General features: G+C 42.3%; 1 long non-coding RNA gene across 1 annotated transcript in view; it reads right to left on the bottom strand.

The window, feature by feature from the left end:
* LOC104973989 (uncharacterized) overlaps positions 1 to 12,477 on the bottom strand; it is a 32,803-nt gene extending 20,326 nt beyond the window's left edge. The window contains exon 1 of the long non-coding RNA XR_009490445.1: positions 10,084 to 12,477. This is a non-coding gene — a long non-coding RNA (uncharacterized lncRNA). The remainder of the gene's footprint in view (positions 1 to 10,083) is intronic.
* Between the last annotated feature and the right edge of the window lie 4,746 nt (positions 12,478 to 17,223).

Raw genomic sequence — 17,223 nt, 5'->3', positions numbered from 1 at the left:
TTTCCTCTGTGTGATTTCCTATTACAGAAGAAACTGCAGACAGGGTTTCATTGGAAAAGCAACCTCCACAAAAAAAGAAAGACAGTGGAATCTAAAGTATGACACATGTGGACTTATCTACGAAACAGAAACAAATTCACAGACACAGAGAAGAGACTCGTAGTTGCCAGGGGGGTGAGGGTGGGGGAGGAATGGATTGGGTACGGATCAACAGCGGCAAACTATTAAGCTGGATAAACAACAAGGTCTTACTGTACAGTACAGGGGAAAATATTCAATATCCTACGATAAAAAAATTTATGCAAAAGAATGTATGAGGACTTTTCTGGTGCTCCAGTGGTTAAGACTCTGTGCTTCCAATGCAGGGGGCACGGATTCGATCCCTGGTCAGGGAACAAGGCTCCCACATACCATGTGTCATGGCTTATAGAGAAAAAAAAAAGAGAGAGAGAGACAGAGAGAATGCATGTATCTGTGTAACTGAATCTACTGGGCTACATAGCAGTCAACATTGTAAATTAACTATACATCAGTAAAATAAATTTTTTTCAAAAGTGACCTTTGGGTCATCCCAAAGAAGCAGATGTTCCATTTTCTAGGGTGAAGAACTCTTATCCACTTTAATTAAGGGAATAGTTCAAGAACAGTGAGAACCGAAGTAGCAGTTCTTCCGGCCAGCCAGATACATGACTTTTGCAAGAGGTCAGTGGGTGACAGCTGTCACAGGCAGGTCACCCAGACATCCCAAAGAATCAGCAGGTTACCCCTAGATGGAGAGAGCAAACACCCTTCCCTGAAGGTCCGCAGATTGAAGCCTCCAGTCTGAGGTTGTGTCCCAGAGGCTGTCTCACAGGCTGTGGCCAAAAACTCCAGGTCAGGGTGGTATGTACCACAATAAAAACCATGCTTTGTGAGGGCGGTCTGCTGTTTTTCAGCCTCTAATATAGACTCAGAAAGCATTGTTACTGGAGAAGGGGAGGCTTATCCCATTCCAGAGACATGGCTTCTCAAAAGCACCAGTATTTTCCTGGCTGGTGGGCAACACAGAACAGATCTCTCAGCTCTCACACTGGAATTTGCAGATTCTTCTAAGTCCTGATCAACGATCACAGCAGCACTTCAGGTGAGAGGAAATAGGTATCTGCTGTGAAAATGAAACGATTTCTTTCCTCCACTCTGTTTAGAGGAAGGAAAGCTTCGGTTTATCTCTATGCCTCGCTTACAGCTCCACCTAGCGTCCTGAAGCAAGTGCTTTCCTAAATAGCAGGTATTTTCCCTTTAGGAATCTTGTGGAATCCGTGCTCTTCACTTAGTATGACAATCTCTAGGTCCATCCATGTTGCTACAGATAATATTATTTCATTTTAATGGCTGAGTAGTATCCACTGTATAAACATACCACATCTTTATCTGTCCTTGGACATTTAGTTTGCTGCCATGTCTTGGCTGCTGTAAATTGTGCTGCTGTGAACACTGGGGCATGTGTATCTTTTCAAATTACGGTTTTCTCCAGACATATGCCCATTAATGAAATATCAGTATCGTATGGTAGCTCTGTTATGTGTGGTACAAAAAATGTGATACAAACGAACTTATATACAAAGTAGAAATAAATCCACAGATGGAGAAAACAAACTTACAGTTTCCAAAGGGGAAAGAAGGTAACTGTGGTGAATTCCTAACCGCCAGTACCTCTAATGTGACTGTCTTTGGAAATAGACTCTACAAAGAGGTAACTCATTTAAAATGAGGTCACATGGGTGGACCCTAATCCAGCGTGACTGATGTTCTGAAGCGTGAGACAGGATGTTCAGGGCTGGTGCACTGGGATGACCCTGATAGGTGGGAGGGGAGTTCAGGATGGGAAACACATGTACACCCATGGTTGATTCATGTCAATGGGTGGCAAAAAACACTGCAATATTGTAAAGTAATTAGCCTCCAATTAAAATAAATTAATTAATTTTTTTAAAAAAGAAGGGATTAGGACACAGAGAGGCGACCATGTGAAGACACAGGGAGAAGAAAAGCATCTATAAGTAAAGGACAGAGGCCTCAGAAGAAACCGACACAGCTGACACCTTGATCTTGAACTTCTAGCCTCCAGAAGGGCGAGATAATCGATTCCAGTCGTTAAGCTGTCAAGTCTGTGACACTGCATCATGGCAGCCCTAGCAGAATCACACACATTTGTACCTTTCCACACCTTTCTCGTTTCTTTCTTGTGTACACCTACAACATATGCACACATAATCATGAGTTCACTGATCATTTTTACTGAGTCATACGAGGCACGTTATTCTGCAAGATGCTTTTGCCACCAAAAAAAAAATGCATATTGCAAAAAATCAGTTGATGTCAAGCTAATATTGATATCTGTTTCCTAATCTTTTAATGTTTGTATAACGTACGCAAATATAATTTTATATAAATGTGATCATGTGCATACTGGGTTTGCGGAGGCCTATTTGGTTGGTTGGTTGGTTGGTTGGCTTTTTTGGTGTGTTTTCTTTTCTTCCATTTTTATCTGAGGCTTGTTTCACCTTCTCTTCCTTCATACTCAGGAGAAACCAAATTAGCAACGTCAAATGTGACCTTGTTCCCACACTTTTCTCTGGGCCATGCCATCTTTCTAGCGCCTGAGTTTTGTTGTACAGGACTCCTAAGAGTTGATGGCTGTAGCACAGAGTTGTGGCTTCATCACCGTCAAGTGATCCCCATCATACAGATCGCAGTGGACCTATCTATTCCCATGGTCTCTGGGATTGAAATGAAATTCTTCTCCCACCCTCCCCCACCCATATAGACACTGCCCAAAATCTAGAGTGGAAGAAACATGGCTGACCATACTGGACTGAGATATGATTGCATTTGTGTGCACACAAGACACCCACTGAAGAGTCTCAAGTTTGGCTGGAAAAGTCAAATTGTGCAGTGGCCACTGGACACCCTTAATAGTAAGTCCAATGAGAACCATTTTTATCTCCCTTATTTCACCCTCCCTGCCCCACCCAAGCATTTAGATGACAATATAAGAACTAGGCAACTAGAATGGAGGTCCTTAAAAGCAGTTCAGGTGTGCTGATAGCAATCAGTATTGTTTTTGTGTAGTAGTAGCTTATCTCCAATGACAGCAAAATCGCAGACCCCAGGGTCTGTGCCCTCATCAATCAGCAAAATATAAAGATAGGAGGAGTGGCTCCCATTTATCTCCCCTTCAAAGAATCCAGTTATTGAGCCGCCTCTGTTGACCTTCAAGGTGACCCGCCTTCAGCAGGCAGAGGCAACACAGATCAGAGAGATTCCAGATTCAACTCGAGAAGGGAGCAGGGGCATCCCACAGAGGTGGCCCCAGACGCACGCGTTCGGACGACGACTCTGTGGCCCCTGCACTCACGCTTTTGGTGCCGCACGTCAGCATGTCATCAGCGTGTCTGTGCCCTATCCTCGGGTTTTATTTTATTTCCAGAAACTCTGATCTCACCTCTTTTCCCAGCTGTTAGACACAGGTTCATTTGGGCTCAGACATGCTAGAAATGTCTTGTAGTTTCAAATAGATAAGCCTCAAGATTTTTATCTTTCAAAGGAGGTTCTTGCAAGGCTTAACTGAAAGTAAGCACATAAAGTGCTTTGCACAGCGCCTGGCTCTCAGGGGTAAAGGTGCAACGAAAGATCCCTGTGTTTACAGAGGTGGAGACAGACAGGAGAGCAGGGGGTTTCTTGAGCCTGTGGTCAAGGGGCTAATGTCTCCATCCCCTGGTAAATCAAGAATATGATGAGACGGCATTCTCATGCAAGTAGTCAAATTCTGTTTCTAGTGCATCCTTTTATGTCTTTTTAGCAGAATCTTGATGAATTATAGCCATTCATGTCTTGACAGAAAACCTGGATTGCACAAATTTGACAATCTGTTCACCTTTTGCTTCAGTCTCTTGCTAAGAGAGACGGTGTGTGTGTGTGTGTGTGTGTGTGTGTGTGTGTATTCTTTTACTATGTCCAGGTTCTTTACCTACATTACCTCATTGAAGTGGGTAGTAAATCCTCATTCTACAAATGAGGATAAAATGTTACAGTGTTAAGGAAATGCTTCTTTCTTTCTTTTGCTATAATTTATTAGTATCTAAAATTGCCTTATTGGTTTATATGCTTAATTATTTACTATTTTTCTCGCCTACTAGACTATGATCTTTTGCATCTCTAGCACCTAGAACAGTGTCTAGGACATAACTAGTGTTCAATAAATTCCTATCAAAAGAGAAATGTACAAGGAGAATACACCTTTCTGAAAAGATTTGACCAGCCTGAACCATAGGGAGCAACCCAGGAGTCCCAGGTGATAAAAAAAAGAAAAAAATCACTAGGTTATTGGACATCTATTAAAATCTTGAGCATGTGCTTTCCTGGAAAATTACTTTACTCCTAGGAAAATATTAACATCCTAACTTTTACTGTAATCAGTTGATACCACTTCCAGGTGATACAGACTCCTTCTTCCTACACATTTTATCCCTACTACTAAATCTCCAACTAGAGAACAGAAACAAATATTTAAAAACCATCCCTGAATCCCAACATACTCAGAAAATTCTCTTTATTCTTTTACTAAATTCTTGGAGATTTTCATTGTTGAACCGTAGTCCAATTTCATATTTGTTGTTTATGGTACAATAATATCATAGTAAGATCTACAAATATATGTATGTGTGCATGTGTGCTCAGTCGTGTCCAATTCTTTGTGATCCTATGGACTGCAGCCCACCAGGCTCCTCTGTCCATGGGATTTTCCTGACAAGAATACTGGAGTGGGTTGCCATGCCCGCCTCCAGGGGACCTTCCTGACCCAAGGATGGAACCCATGTCTCTTGCGTTTCCTGCATTGGCAGGGGTTCTTTACCAGCTGAGCCACTGGGGAAGCCCTACAAATATATGTATAGGCAACCTAAAACTATGCTTGTGCCTGATTTGGAAAGGTATGTTCAAAAGTATCCTTTGAGATATCTTTCCAAGTAAAGTTGCTGCAGGGCTGTACTCTCATTATTGTGGTTTGATTCCTTATTCTTACTCACACGAAGGTGAGAACATATTGATGATCAAGATGATCTCAGGCTTTTGTACTTGTACAGAGATGCTCCTATTGAGTGCAACAGCGCTCAGGGAATCACTATAAGATATTTGGTTGTTGAACTTCCTGCAGCACATGAGGGCAATAAAGGATTTTCGGCATCTTTTTAATATTCTAACCGTCTCTCCTAACACTTGCAAACTGCCTTTTAAGGAATACAGGAAAAGATAGCTCTAAACCCAGCTACAATTTTTAAGAAAAAAAACATAGTTAAATGGCAGTGGTGATAAAAATTAGACTAAAGGCTCCTTTTACTTCCTATGACATTTTAATCATACTCAGTTTTATTGAGCCTGGAAGCCTGGTAATTAGCAATACTGATTTACTGCCAAGGCACAAGAAATCCTTGGCCTATGACTGTCCAGTCTATAGGGACACAGGCAGAGTTTCTGGTTTTGGGGTTTTTTTTTTTCTTTCCTCATCTTCTTTGGTATTTCCAAAAAATCTGCTTATTAATACAATGGGGAAGAATCTCAGAGGACATGCAGTTGATATCCTTCTTCTAACCAATGAGAATGTGGGGGCAAAGAAGGATCTTCTTAAGTTCAAGAAGCAGGATGGACTCACAAGATGGCAAGGAATCTTTTTCACTTCTAGTTGTTAAAATGATAAAACAAATTATAACAAAATAACTCATATTCTCCTTCCTACTCAGTATACTAGTTTCATTCATACATGCATAAAGATTTGTGTAATCGGCGTGAGAGGGATGGTTATTTTCTTTTTTTATTCATTTTTATTGGAGTATAGTTGCTTTACAATGCTGTGTTGGTTTCTGCTCTACAGCAAAGGGAATCAGCTATGCGTTTACATATACGCCCTCTTTTGTGAATTTCCTTCCTGTTTAGGTCACCACAGAGCATGAAGAGGACTTCCCTGTGCTCTACAGTAGGTCCTCATTAGTTGGTTATTTTCAAGAGAATTGCTATGACTTGATCATGAGATTAGACGTGGGGACAGAGGAAGTCAGAGGTTGCGATTTCCGGGCCTCTGGGAGGGCAACCTGACACAGGTAACCACCTGATGAGCTCCATCATCCCAGGAAAGGGTGCAGTCTGAGTTTCCCAGCCTCCATTTCTGTAAGACCCAGCCCGCGACTCTGCTCCACCAACCAGACTCACCAGCACATCATGGTAATCTAAAGCTGAGCAATGGGCATTTATTGCCTTTAGAAAGCAGTGGTGATATGAATCAATTTTAGTGCCTGAGAGAGAGAGAGATATGACTCAGTATAGTGGCTTCCTGAAGTTTGTAAATTCTTCAGGCAAAAATACTAGAGTGGGAAGCCATTCCCTTCTCCAGGGGATCTTCCTGACTCAGGGACTGAACTTGGGTCTCCTATGTAACAGGCAGATTCTTAGCTACCTGAACCACCAGAGAAGCCCTACATTATAGACATTAGCATCAATAAAACAATGACAACACCAAAAAAAAGAAAGAAAAAGAAAGAAGAGGCCACCATGGAATTTATTTTTCCAGCAAGCTCTGGGAGTCAGGTAGTGGAGTTTCAAGCATGTAGAGGCTAGCACCTTGCATCCGCGCCCAGGCATGACAGTAAGGGGTTCTACTGCAAAAGCTTTGCCTTGTGCTTTGAGTGCTGTTCCTGAATGTATAGCTTCCAAACCTGATTCTTGTGCTTTCCTGGGGTATCCCAGGGTCACCTGTTACTTTCACACACTTTCCTGCTCACATCTGCAGCAGTCGCGTGGTACCTGGCCTCCGAAGATAACTCCCCTAGGAGCTGGTGTTGTCTGTCCCCTGATTCTGGTTATCCTTGTGTCTCCCCCAGAACAGTACGACATAAAGAGAATATGGCTTCTAAATCTAAGTTATAAGAATCATTGTAGCTCTTGCCTACCCTGCTGGGAATGCTTGCACACTAAAAGGTCTGGTTTAGAAAACAGTTGCCATACTATGAGAGGCTTAAGCCACATGGAGAAGCTCTGTAGAGTGAGGATTGTTGTTTAGTTGTTCAGTCATGTCCAACTCTTTGTGACCCCATGGAACTGTAGCCCGCCAGGCTCCTCTGTCCATGGGATTCTTCAGGCAAGAATACTGGAGTGGGTTGCCGGTCCCTTCTCCAGGGATCTTCCAGACCCAGGGATCAAACCCACTTCTCCTTCATTGGTAGGTGGATTCTTTACTGCTGAGCCACCAGGAAAGCCCATAATCAAATTAAAAAGAAGAGACTTCATTGTCCCTGTTGAAAAGAAGAGTAGAGATTTCTGTTCATCCCTTCTTTTCCTTACAGCATTTACTTTTTGGAAAACTAGATAAATCTTTTTGTCAGCTTTACAACCCAAGAATGCCTTTCTTAAGGACCTGGGAGCTGTTTTTCTCAACATATACATCAAGATAAACAGCACCTCTCCCACGCCCTCAGTTTCTGTGAGAGGGTAGGATCCCGCCTTGACTAGACACCTTGCTCCAAGCTGCAAAGCAATCTCCTACCATAAAGATATCAGAAATTTGTTATTTCTATGGATAAAGCCAATTGGCTAATCCAGATGGTCACCCCAACCACCAAGTAAAGTTAGGATGAACTATGTGTGACAAATGGTGCCTTGAAGTCCTCTGACCTGAGGATTTGTTATAGTTTACAGTGAGAACATGTATATACTCGGCTATATCTGCTTGGCTGTCTACAAGGATGAGATTTCTTTGTGTCTCCATAGTCTCTAGCAGACTGCCTCTGATGTGTCCATCACATTCTGGTCTTTTAATGTTTATTTGGTAATGAAACTTTTCTTTCTCTGCTACCTTTGTGGAGCAGTTTTCCGGGTGGGGAGAAGATTCTGGTTTGAATTATATTTCCCAGGAGTAGGCCCTCTGTCAGTCTCTGAGGTCCCAGATGACAGCCAGCACCAAGGGTCAACCATGGGAGTGAGCCATCCTCAACGTCCAGCCTCATAAACCCATGGATAATCGCAGTCCAGCCAATATCCGACCATGAGTACACAACAGACTTCAAGCCAGAGCCTCCTGGCTGAGCTCAGTCAATCAAACCAAGAGCGATAACAATAAATTAAGCCACTACGTTTTGGAATAGTTCCTTAGACAGCAAGAGATAGCCAAAACACTTAACTCTTGCTGTTGTAACTAAGGACCCTGACTAATACATGTAACCTCTTCTCTTCTTCTGTGTGGTGAGTATCTTGGGAGAGGGGGATCCATCCATCTCTGAACCCTCCTTCCTTGAAACTGGTGCTATTTTTTGCACAGAGGAGATACCAATACACTTTCCTGCTTAAATTGCTTTTTGGACAGATTGAGGTTTAAATAAAATAAAAACAACAAATTGGATGCAATACATGTCAGTCAAATTGAACTGAATATTTTGATCTAACAACTGCTTCTAAAAAGCATTTGCTTCTGTTTGTTTACACACTCCACTAAATATGTGATGTTGATAATTTCCCTACAGTTTAAAGCCAATACACATGAAATTATGTTTAGGGAATATCGAGACTGTTTTTTTCCTTCCAAAACCACTTCTGAGCTCTGCCCTTGGTTCACTGGGCATTTTGCTCTTCTGTTCAGCTTCAGGCGACACCACTCTGGGTTCTGCACCTGCTTTTTTCCTGTTTTAATGGTGTGATTAAAAGCTATTTCTTGGCCATAGGGGCCTTTCACAAACATCCATAGAATATTGTCAAGATTGAAAGCAAATGATTAGGGATAAAAAAAAATGCCGTCTGCAGGGAAACCCATTGTTCCATTTCTCTGGAGCATCAGCCTGTTTGTGCTACAATTATTGGATTATGTGTCTGCTGATACGTGCCGTCTCTTGTGATTTGACTTCCCCACTCTCTTGACAGATTACTGACTCTCAGGCTTCAAAATGAAGGCAATCCCAGACACTGTCTTAATGCTCTTTCTGGAATTGGTAAATGCCTGTTAGTTGCGACGTAAACTGAGCTTTGGAAACTTAAAGATTCTTTCCCTAGTTGTTCTGGATCCTTCCTGACATGATTAACCCTCGACAGAGAGGTTCAGGCTATGCAGGCTCGCAGCATCCCCTCCCTGTCCCTTCCCCCATCCATGTGTAAGAACCTCAAATGGCTGGAGTCAGCATGCCCTCTACCTGCAGAGAAAGCATCGTCAGAAAGGAGGGAAAGTGAGGGAAACCAAACAACAAACTCTGTTTCTAGCAATTGATGCACGTTTTTTGTGCTGAAATCACCAATTTCCCTGTTTTTCTTAGAACCTGTGATAATCCCTGATGACTGGGGTTGGGGTGTCAAAAGTACTTGAACAATTTGGAAAAGTATAGTAAAAGAGGGAGGTCCAGGAGGATTCATCTACAGACTCAGTTTCACCTGTAAAAAGAGAAAATCTTAGCATGCATCTCCCAGGGTTACTGGGAAGCCTAAAAATGTAAGTCAACCTAAGAACTTGAGCAACTTCCCAGGTACGGTGCCAGGCTCCTTGCGCAATCAGCGTCCCCTTGGGTACTGTCATGTCCAGAGCAATGCTGGGAGTGAGGCATTCTGTGTGCGTCACTATGCTTTAATGGCGGCACGGCGAAGTGTAGAGCTACAAGAGACAAAGGAGCGGGGAAAAGAAGCAGAAAGGAAGGGAAAGGAGAAGGTCCAGGAGGGAGAGAAAGCAAAGGGGGAGGAAGCGGGCTGGGATAAGGAAGGGCCTTGAAACAACATCCTCCGAGGGAATACAAAGCACAAAAGTCAAGACAACTGGAGTGCATCCTGATTAAGGAAACAGACTTTGTTCATTCAGCCTCACACTTAATGCTTATCTTGTGACCAGCGTGGTCCTTGCCCTCTTAGCATTTACAGTATAGCAGAGGTGACAGCTAATTTAAAAGGTCCCTGCTGTACGGTGAGTTACGATACAGTGACAGAAGAAGAAAAAATGGCTATGATGGAATAGAGCAGGGGCAGGGAAATAGTTTTCAGTGGGTTCGAGGGAGGTGAGGGTTGTCTGGAAAGGCTTCCACTTACCAGGTACCAGGAATAAGATACAGGAGAAACTACTCAGTGTTGCCGAGTCTCAGTTGCTCATCTGTCAAATAGGCGCCATGACACTGCTTACGTCACAGGAACGCTATAAAGAAGAAATAGGACCATCTGCGTAAAGTACTTCAGCAGGGTGTCCGTCGGTCAAGCAAGGGATTGAACCTGGTGGCCGCGGGGCAAATTTAACCTCACTCCATCTTTAGTCTGTGATTCAAAAGGAAATGAGGTGGCCATCTTTAAAAATTGGGAAATTTCACAGGAATCTGTATCTCTAGCTTCTCATGAAAAATACGGAAACCCGGCAACTCTGTTCTCAAATTCCATGTGGCAGAAATTGGCTGGAATTGAGGAACAGCTGCCCTTCTGGGCGCGGGGTCTGGCCTCAGGTTGGCCATACCCCAGGCACCCTTCTCTCACGTGTGTTCCCTGCCCACCCTGCACTCTTCTGAAATGATCACTCAGATTACTAAATACAATGCAGATCCCTCACCCCAGCTTTGCCCCTCTTCCTGCCTTTGCCCTCGTCATTTCAGCAACCCTGAATAACCTACATCTCCCCCATGATCTCCGTGCAGAAGTGCCCTTTCTCCTGCTGCTCTTTCTGCCCAGAAGAAGAAGCATCAGTTAACTCTTACTGAAGTGGATTTGAATTCTGTTTTCAGGCATGAAAAAACTTGCTTAGACAAAGCCATGGGACAAATGGCACATCATCCTTGGGGTAGTTTTAGGCTATACGCTCAAAAGAGAAAAATTGGGCTGACCTTATTACCAAAGGGGGAACGTTTCTGCCCAACACCTGTTGTTTCCTTCCAAGTGAAGGGGGCTCCTTCACGGTGTGACACCTGGACTCTCCCAGCTTTCACTTACTCTTCCCAAGGAAAGAATGAATTTGGGTGAGTTTGGAAGAAAGAACCAGAAAGGCACCACCTGGCCCCTTTTTTCAGTCCTTTTCTTCTACTTGCTGGTGTGCCTACAGAAGGCGTGTGTCTTGCTCTGCCTCTGTCCTGTGGGAAAAGAACCTTTCCCAGCAAGGATGAGTTCTAACTTCAGCAGAGTCTAGATGGGTAAGCCTGAATGGTAGGTTATTTGCAGAAAATGGCTGAAAGTATTCCTTGTCCTGTACCCAGCCCTGTTAAGTAGTTCATACAACTTGCAGGATGAAGACAGCTTTCAGGGAAAGGGGAGAGGAAACCTGGGAGGCGGCGGGTTTGGGGGATGGGGGAAATCCACAAGCTATCTGGACATCACCTTTCAATTCTAAACTCCTTTATTTCTCTGCCACTTTGAAATTTTAAAGTCCCAGTTCTGCAAAGGACAATCTTCAGTCTTTGCTCACCTAGCATTTGACCTCTCCACATAGGAGACAAAATGTGCCTTCTAGTCTGGAATCTGAAATCCTGGACATGGCCTTTGCTGCACTCGCTTGCAGCAGGAGGACCCTCTCCACTCCAGAAATGCTGTTTCTGGAGATTCAATGTGGAATCTGAAAATAAAAGATCACCCTGACCACAAAGCTTCTGCCAGCAGGACTTCTCAATGATTTATTTATCATCAACATTGATGATATAATGCATTCAACATCATGTCTTTTTTTTTTTTCCAACAAGAACTTTTTCTTTTTTTACAGCGAGAGAAGAGTTTAAGCCCATGGGATCCACTGTGATTATCATATACCCCATCACCTAAGGATTCCTGACCTTCTAGAAGAGTGGGAAGACTTCTTGAAAACTCAATCTTCATGCCAGTTGGACTTCCTTGCATGGCTGAGTTGCAGTTACACATATAAAATGTAGGATATGCTCTGAGCCAGACAGTAATTCACTGGTGTTTTTTTCATAGCCCAAATACATTGCACTCCACACCCACAAGGGACTTTAATGGTTTTAGAAAACTCAGTGTCCAAGAGAATGTTTCCTTTAGGAGACACAGAAAGATTTCTTCAGATGGGGCACTGACCCACTGCCTACACATTCTGGCACCTCTGTTAGAGGAATGGGGGGAAGTGAGAGGTAAGGTGTTGGTTAGGAACATGAATTCTGATCAGCTAGGGAAGGTGGACAGAGAAGGCAATGGCACCCCACTCCAGTACTCTTGCCTGGAAAATCCCATGGATGGAGGAGCCTGGTAGGCTGCAGTCCATGGGGTCACTAGGAGTCGGACACGACTGAGCAACTTCACTTTCACTTTTCACTTTCATGCATTGGAGAAGGAAATGGCAACCCACTTCAGTATTCTTGCCTGGAGAATCCCAGGGATCGGGGAGCCTTGTGGGCTGCCATCTATGGGGTTGCACAGAGTCGGACACAACTGAAGCGATGCAGCAGCAGCAGAAGCAGGGAAGGTGGTAGGCTGTGTTTTGATCTCAGGTGGTCTCCTGTGATGGCTTTTAGTAGTCCTTCCCTGTTAGTGACAAAAATGAGCGGAAGATAATAGCAACCCCAGGCAGGTAGAACACAAAGGACCCCTACTCTGCGGGGATGAACATGTGGGTCAACCCGCCAGGTAGAAGACTTCAAGCATCTGATAAGTCAAAGAAGTCAAAGGCAACAGGAAATGGATAGAAGAGAGGTCTTAAACTGACAAATGCTGACTGTAGCCTTATGAACAATTACTATAGTTAGTTCTCTGTGTCCTGGCACTTTCTTCCTCCTTGACTTGCACGTACACAGACGTATTGACTAATTTTCTTCTTTCTTCTGTCTCCCGCTATGTCAACTTCACAATTTATTTTCCTACAATACGGAAAGATTGAGATGGGATGGTGACTTTACTAAAATAAAAATGGAAAATAGATGCCCCAGACCTGGAGCTGAAGCTAGAAATGACTTCATGTTGGTTTCTTTGAAGGAGGAGATGCAAAGTATTTTTTATTTTATGAAGGCTATCTGCATTATATGAGATTTTGTTTGGTTATGTGTGTGTGTTGATACTGTAAATTTGGGGAAATCAAAACATGGTAAAGAACATTTAAATGCCAGACATTTGCCCTGATTTTTGGCTGTCCAGCATCTAAACCCCGCTTCCTACATGTGGCGGGTCCACCCCTGGTAAGGCAAAGCCCTTCTCCCACTAGAATCTGAAAATGCCTTCTGTTTCTTTACTCATTGGGCATGTAACCTCCACCTTTCCTACTGAGTATACCTGCACAAAACTTTGAACCGGAAGGTAGTGATAGAAAAGAGGCTTCCCTGGTAACTCAGCTGGTAAAGAATCTGCCTGTAATGAGGGAGACCTGCATTCAATCCTTGGGTTGGGAAGATCTCCTGGAGAAGGGAAAGGCTACCCACTTCAGTGTTCTGGCCTGGAGAATTCTATGGACTATATAGTCCATGGGCGTCACAAAGAGTTGGACACGACTGAGTGACTAAAACTTTCACTGAATCTGTGCTTGGATGGGCAGTGACACCAAAGGCAGAAACAGAAACGGTCAAAGTAGTGCCAGTGAGTATAGTGACCAGTATTGCCAGCAGCAGCCCAGGGATGCTTCAGGCTAGTTCCTGTGCTTTGGGTATTGCCCGACTGTAAATTCTGAGCTGAAACCTCAGGCTTTCCTAACCATTCTGAGAGTTACTCTATTATCTTAAAAAAAAAAAAAATTTATGCATTTGGCTACTCTGGGTTTTAGTTGTGGCATCTGGAATCTTTAGTTGAAGCATGAGAGATCTAGTTCCCTGACCAGGGATTGAACCTGGGCCCACTGCCTTGTGAGCATGGAGTCTTAGCCACTGGATCACCAGAGAAATCCCTCAATTATTTTTTAATGAATTTGCTTTATGCTTAAATCAGTCAGATGTAGTTGCTGTTGATTGAAACTCTAGGCCCTAACTTGATAAATATCATTCTTTCAGTGACTGTTAACTGAACTCTTACCACACACCAGACACTGAAGTGCTATGCTGTCACCCACCAGTAGAGAGCAAATGTAGATATGGTTCCTGCTTACAGAGAGCTTAGTCTAGAGAGGTAAATATTCGTCAATAATACTGAAGATACATTTGAGTCTGATTCTCAATCAGAATACGTCTTTTCCACATTTATAGTTCCTCAAAGTCCATGACACTATCCTCTCCTCACACTAAAGCGAACTGTTATTTCTGAGTAAGAGGGAGGAGAATGAGAACAACTGGCATTTTCTTCTTCACACTTTTGGGCATTTTTTAGATTCTTTAGAATTGGTAAATATGTCTTTTAAAAATCTGTCTTTCCCATTAGACAGACTATACTTCATTCTCCAACTGGAGTCATTAAAATCTGCAAAGATTTTTGGTTAATGCAATCAAAACTATTTTCCACTTCTCTGGATCTTTAAAACAGCATTTAGAAACTGCATTCTGTTTATGGAAAATTATACCAAATGAATTAAGTAAATATATCTTAATGTGATTGGAAAGATATGCTTTATTTTATTGTAAGCACAGTTATAAACCAAGAAAAGCAGGTCAGGTTATGGTAAGAACAATGTTATTGCACATTAGAGTAAATAACCACAGAGGGTTATTTATTTAAAATTTTGCAAATAAGTTCAGTAATTTAAAAATTGATTTATTAAATGTCTAAACTGTGGAACCTGTTCAGTTATGTAAAATGGTATTACTTTGCCACCATGGTGAATAAACAATTATGTCAACAGAAATTGAAGTCATTTTTCTCTCTCTTCTCCCTCCCCCGCCAGCTCATTCTTCATGCTGTGTTTGTTTATCTGAGTCATCTGATGGTCCCTTATGTTCAGACTTCTGCATCCCACCAAGCTTTCCCTCTCTGCTGCCATTTAAAAGAGTATAAAATTTAGCATGGTTTTGGACAATTAGCTTGAAAGAAAGTTTAATAGCAAAAGGGGAATTCTACTTGCCACATTTCATGAATCACTGGGGTTTTCTTTGGCCAACAAATCCCTTCTTTGGGAAAGTAGATTCCCTCTTCATTTTGCTTCCTCTATTCCTGTAGCCTTCTTTCCTCCCCACCGAATTTCTCTTCATCTGTATATAAACTGCTCAATCCACTGGAGAAGGGATAGGCTACCCACTCCAGTATTCTTTGCCTTCTCTGGTGGCTCAGCAGGTAAAGAATCTTCTTGCAATGTGGGAGACCTGGGTTCAATCCCTGGGTTGGGAAGATCCCCTGGAGAAGGAAACAGCTGCCAGTGTTCTGGCCTGGAGAATTCCAGGGACTGTATAGTCCATGGGATTGCAAAGAAACCAACACAACTGAGAGACTTTCACTTTCACTGTTACTAGTGATCAGTCGCTCATCATCAAACTCAAGAACCTACTCCTTTCCCCACTGGAGATTTTTATAAATTAGTAAGATCGCCTTCTTCCTCAAAAAGGCAAAACCCAAATCCTCTGAGGTCAACAATGGGAGGAAAATTTTTCACATAAAAAGGGAAGCTGGACTTGGAAGCCCTCACCATTGTCCTCTGAAGCTCCCCTTGCTCTTTGTAAGATACTTGCTCATGACTTCTCGTCAAAACCACCACAAAGCTGGCAGGATTGAGGGGGGATGTTACTCAGCTCTAAGCTTTAATACTCGGTCCTTTCCTCATCTTGCCATGACACCTCATATAGGCTGCTCACTTATGCTTAAGGAGCTAACTTTTGGCTTTTTCCCATTATCAACAGTTAAAATTCTGGATGAAAAGATGGACCGATCTAGGACACAGTGTTCCCAGGGTCCTTGTCTGGATGGAGGTGTTGCACTGCCCACAGATTGACTGTTATTGGGCAGATGCCCATCTTTAAGAAACCCAGTGGTACCTCATGTTTGTCACCTGAAACAAATCCTTTTAAAACAATCCTTTCCTCTATACATCAAAAACGTTTTTAGTAACCCTGTCATAATCAACAAAAATTAAATGCAATATTGAGTATTTACTTTTACAGAAAATAATTTAAAGAAAAGATTTTTCAAATTATTGTTTGAAACCCATAAACCAGTTTATTTATGAACTAAAATTTGTACTTCTTGGCAATAATATGTATTGCAGCTCACTGTCTTGAAATTTAAACAAATAAAAACTCGAAGTCACCCCATAAAACTAAAGTAGTTCGTTTCCCTTTTTTTTTTTTTTTTCACAATCACGGGACTAACATTGTTAATTTCAATTCAACTATTTAATTGCAGGGTTGTTTTGTGCCATAGAATCTGGAGACAAGAACCAAAGCAGAAGAGAGCTGGGACAAGTCAGAACTGCTCTCACTTGACAGTGAGTTCAGAATGAGTCTGCATTTTTAAAAAAATTTAAAACAGCTATATCCATATGCATCAAGGCTCAGTTTTATGATTGGGAGTTCTTCAAAGTGACTTTCACAGAGAATATTACACTTGTTAGATGATAACTAATACAAATTACATCACCTGTAAATGATTAGAGCTCACAGTAACCACAGGAATTGAATAGAACTTAGACCAACGGAAGACTTTTTCATACCATTTTATCACTGACATTGTTTACAATAGTGATAATAGAAACCTTGATTTGATTCTCATCTATATTTACATGGTGATAATGAAAAGCATTTGGCCTTGGAGTACAGAATGAAGCAGGACAAAGGCTAATAGAGTTTTGCCAAGAGAACGCACTGGTCATAGCAAACACCCTCTACCAACAACACAAAAGAAGCCTCCACACGTGGACATCACCAGATGGTCAATACCTAGAATATAATCAAATCAGATTGATTATATTCTTTGCAGCCAAAGAGGGAGAAGCTCTATACGGTCAGAAAAACAAGACCAGGAGCTGACTGTGGCTCAGATCATGAACACCTTATGGGCAAATTCAGACTTAAATTGAAGAAAGTAGGGAAAACCACTAGACCATTCAGGTATGACCTAAGTCAAATCCCTTATGATTATACAATGGAAGTGACAAATAGATTCAAGGGATTAGATCTGATAGACAGAGTGCCTGAAGAACTATGGATGGAGGTTCATGACATTGTACAGGAGACAGGGATAAAGACCAACCCCAAGAAAAAGAAATGCAAAAAGGCAAAATGGTTGTCAGATGAGGCCCTACAAATAGCTATGAAAAGAAAAGAAATGAAAGGCAAAGGAGAAATGGAAAGATATACCCAGTTGAATGCAGAGTTTCAAAGAATAGCAAGGAGAGATAAGAAAGCCTTG

The sequence above is a fragment of the Bos taurus genome, chromosome 14, assembly GCF_002263795.3.
Source record: "Bos taurus isolate L1 Dominette 01449 registration number 42190680 breed Hereford chromosome 14, ARS-UCD2.0, whole genome shotgun sequence".
NCBI lineage: Eukaryota > Metazoa > Chordata > Mammalia > Artiodactyla > Bovidae > Bos > Bos taurus.
This window is presented reverse-complemented; position numbering and strand designations above follow the sequence as displayed.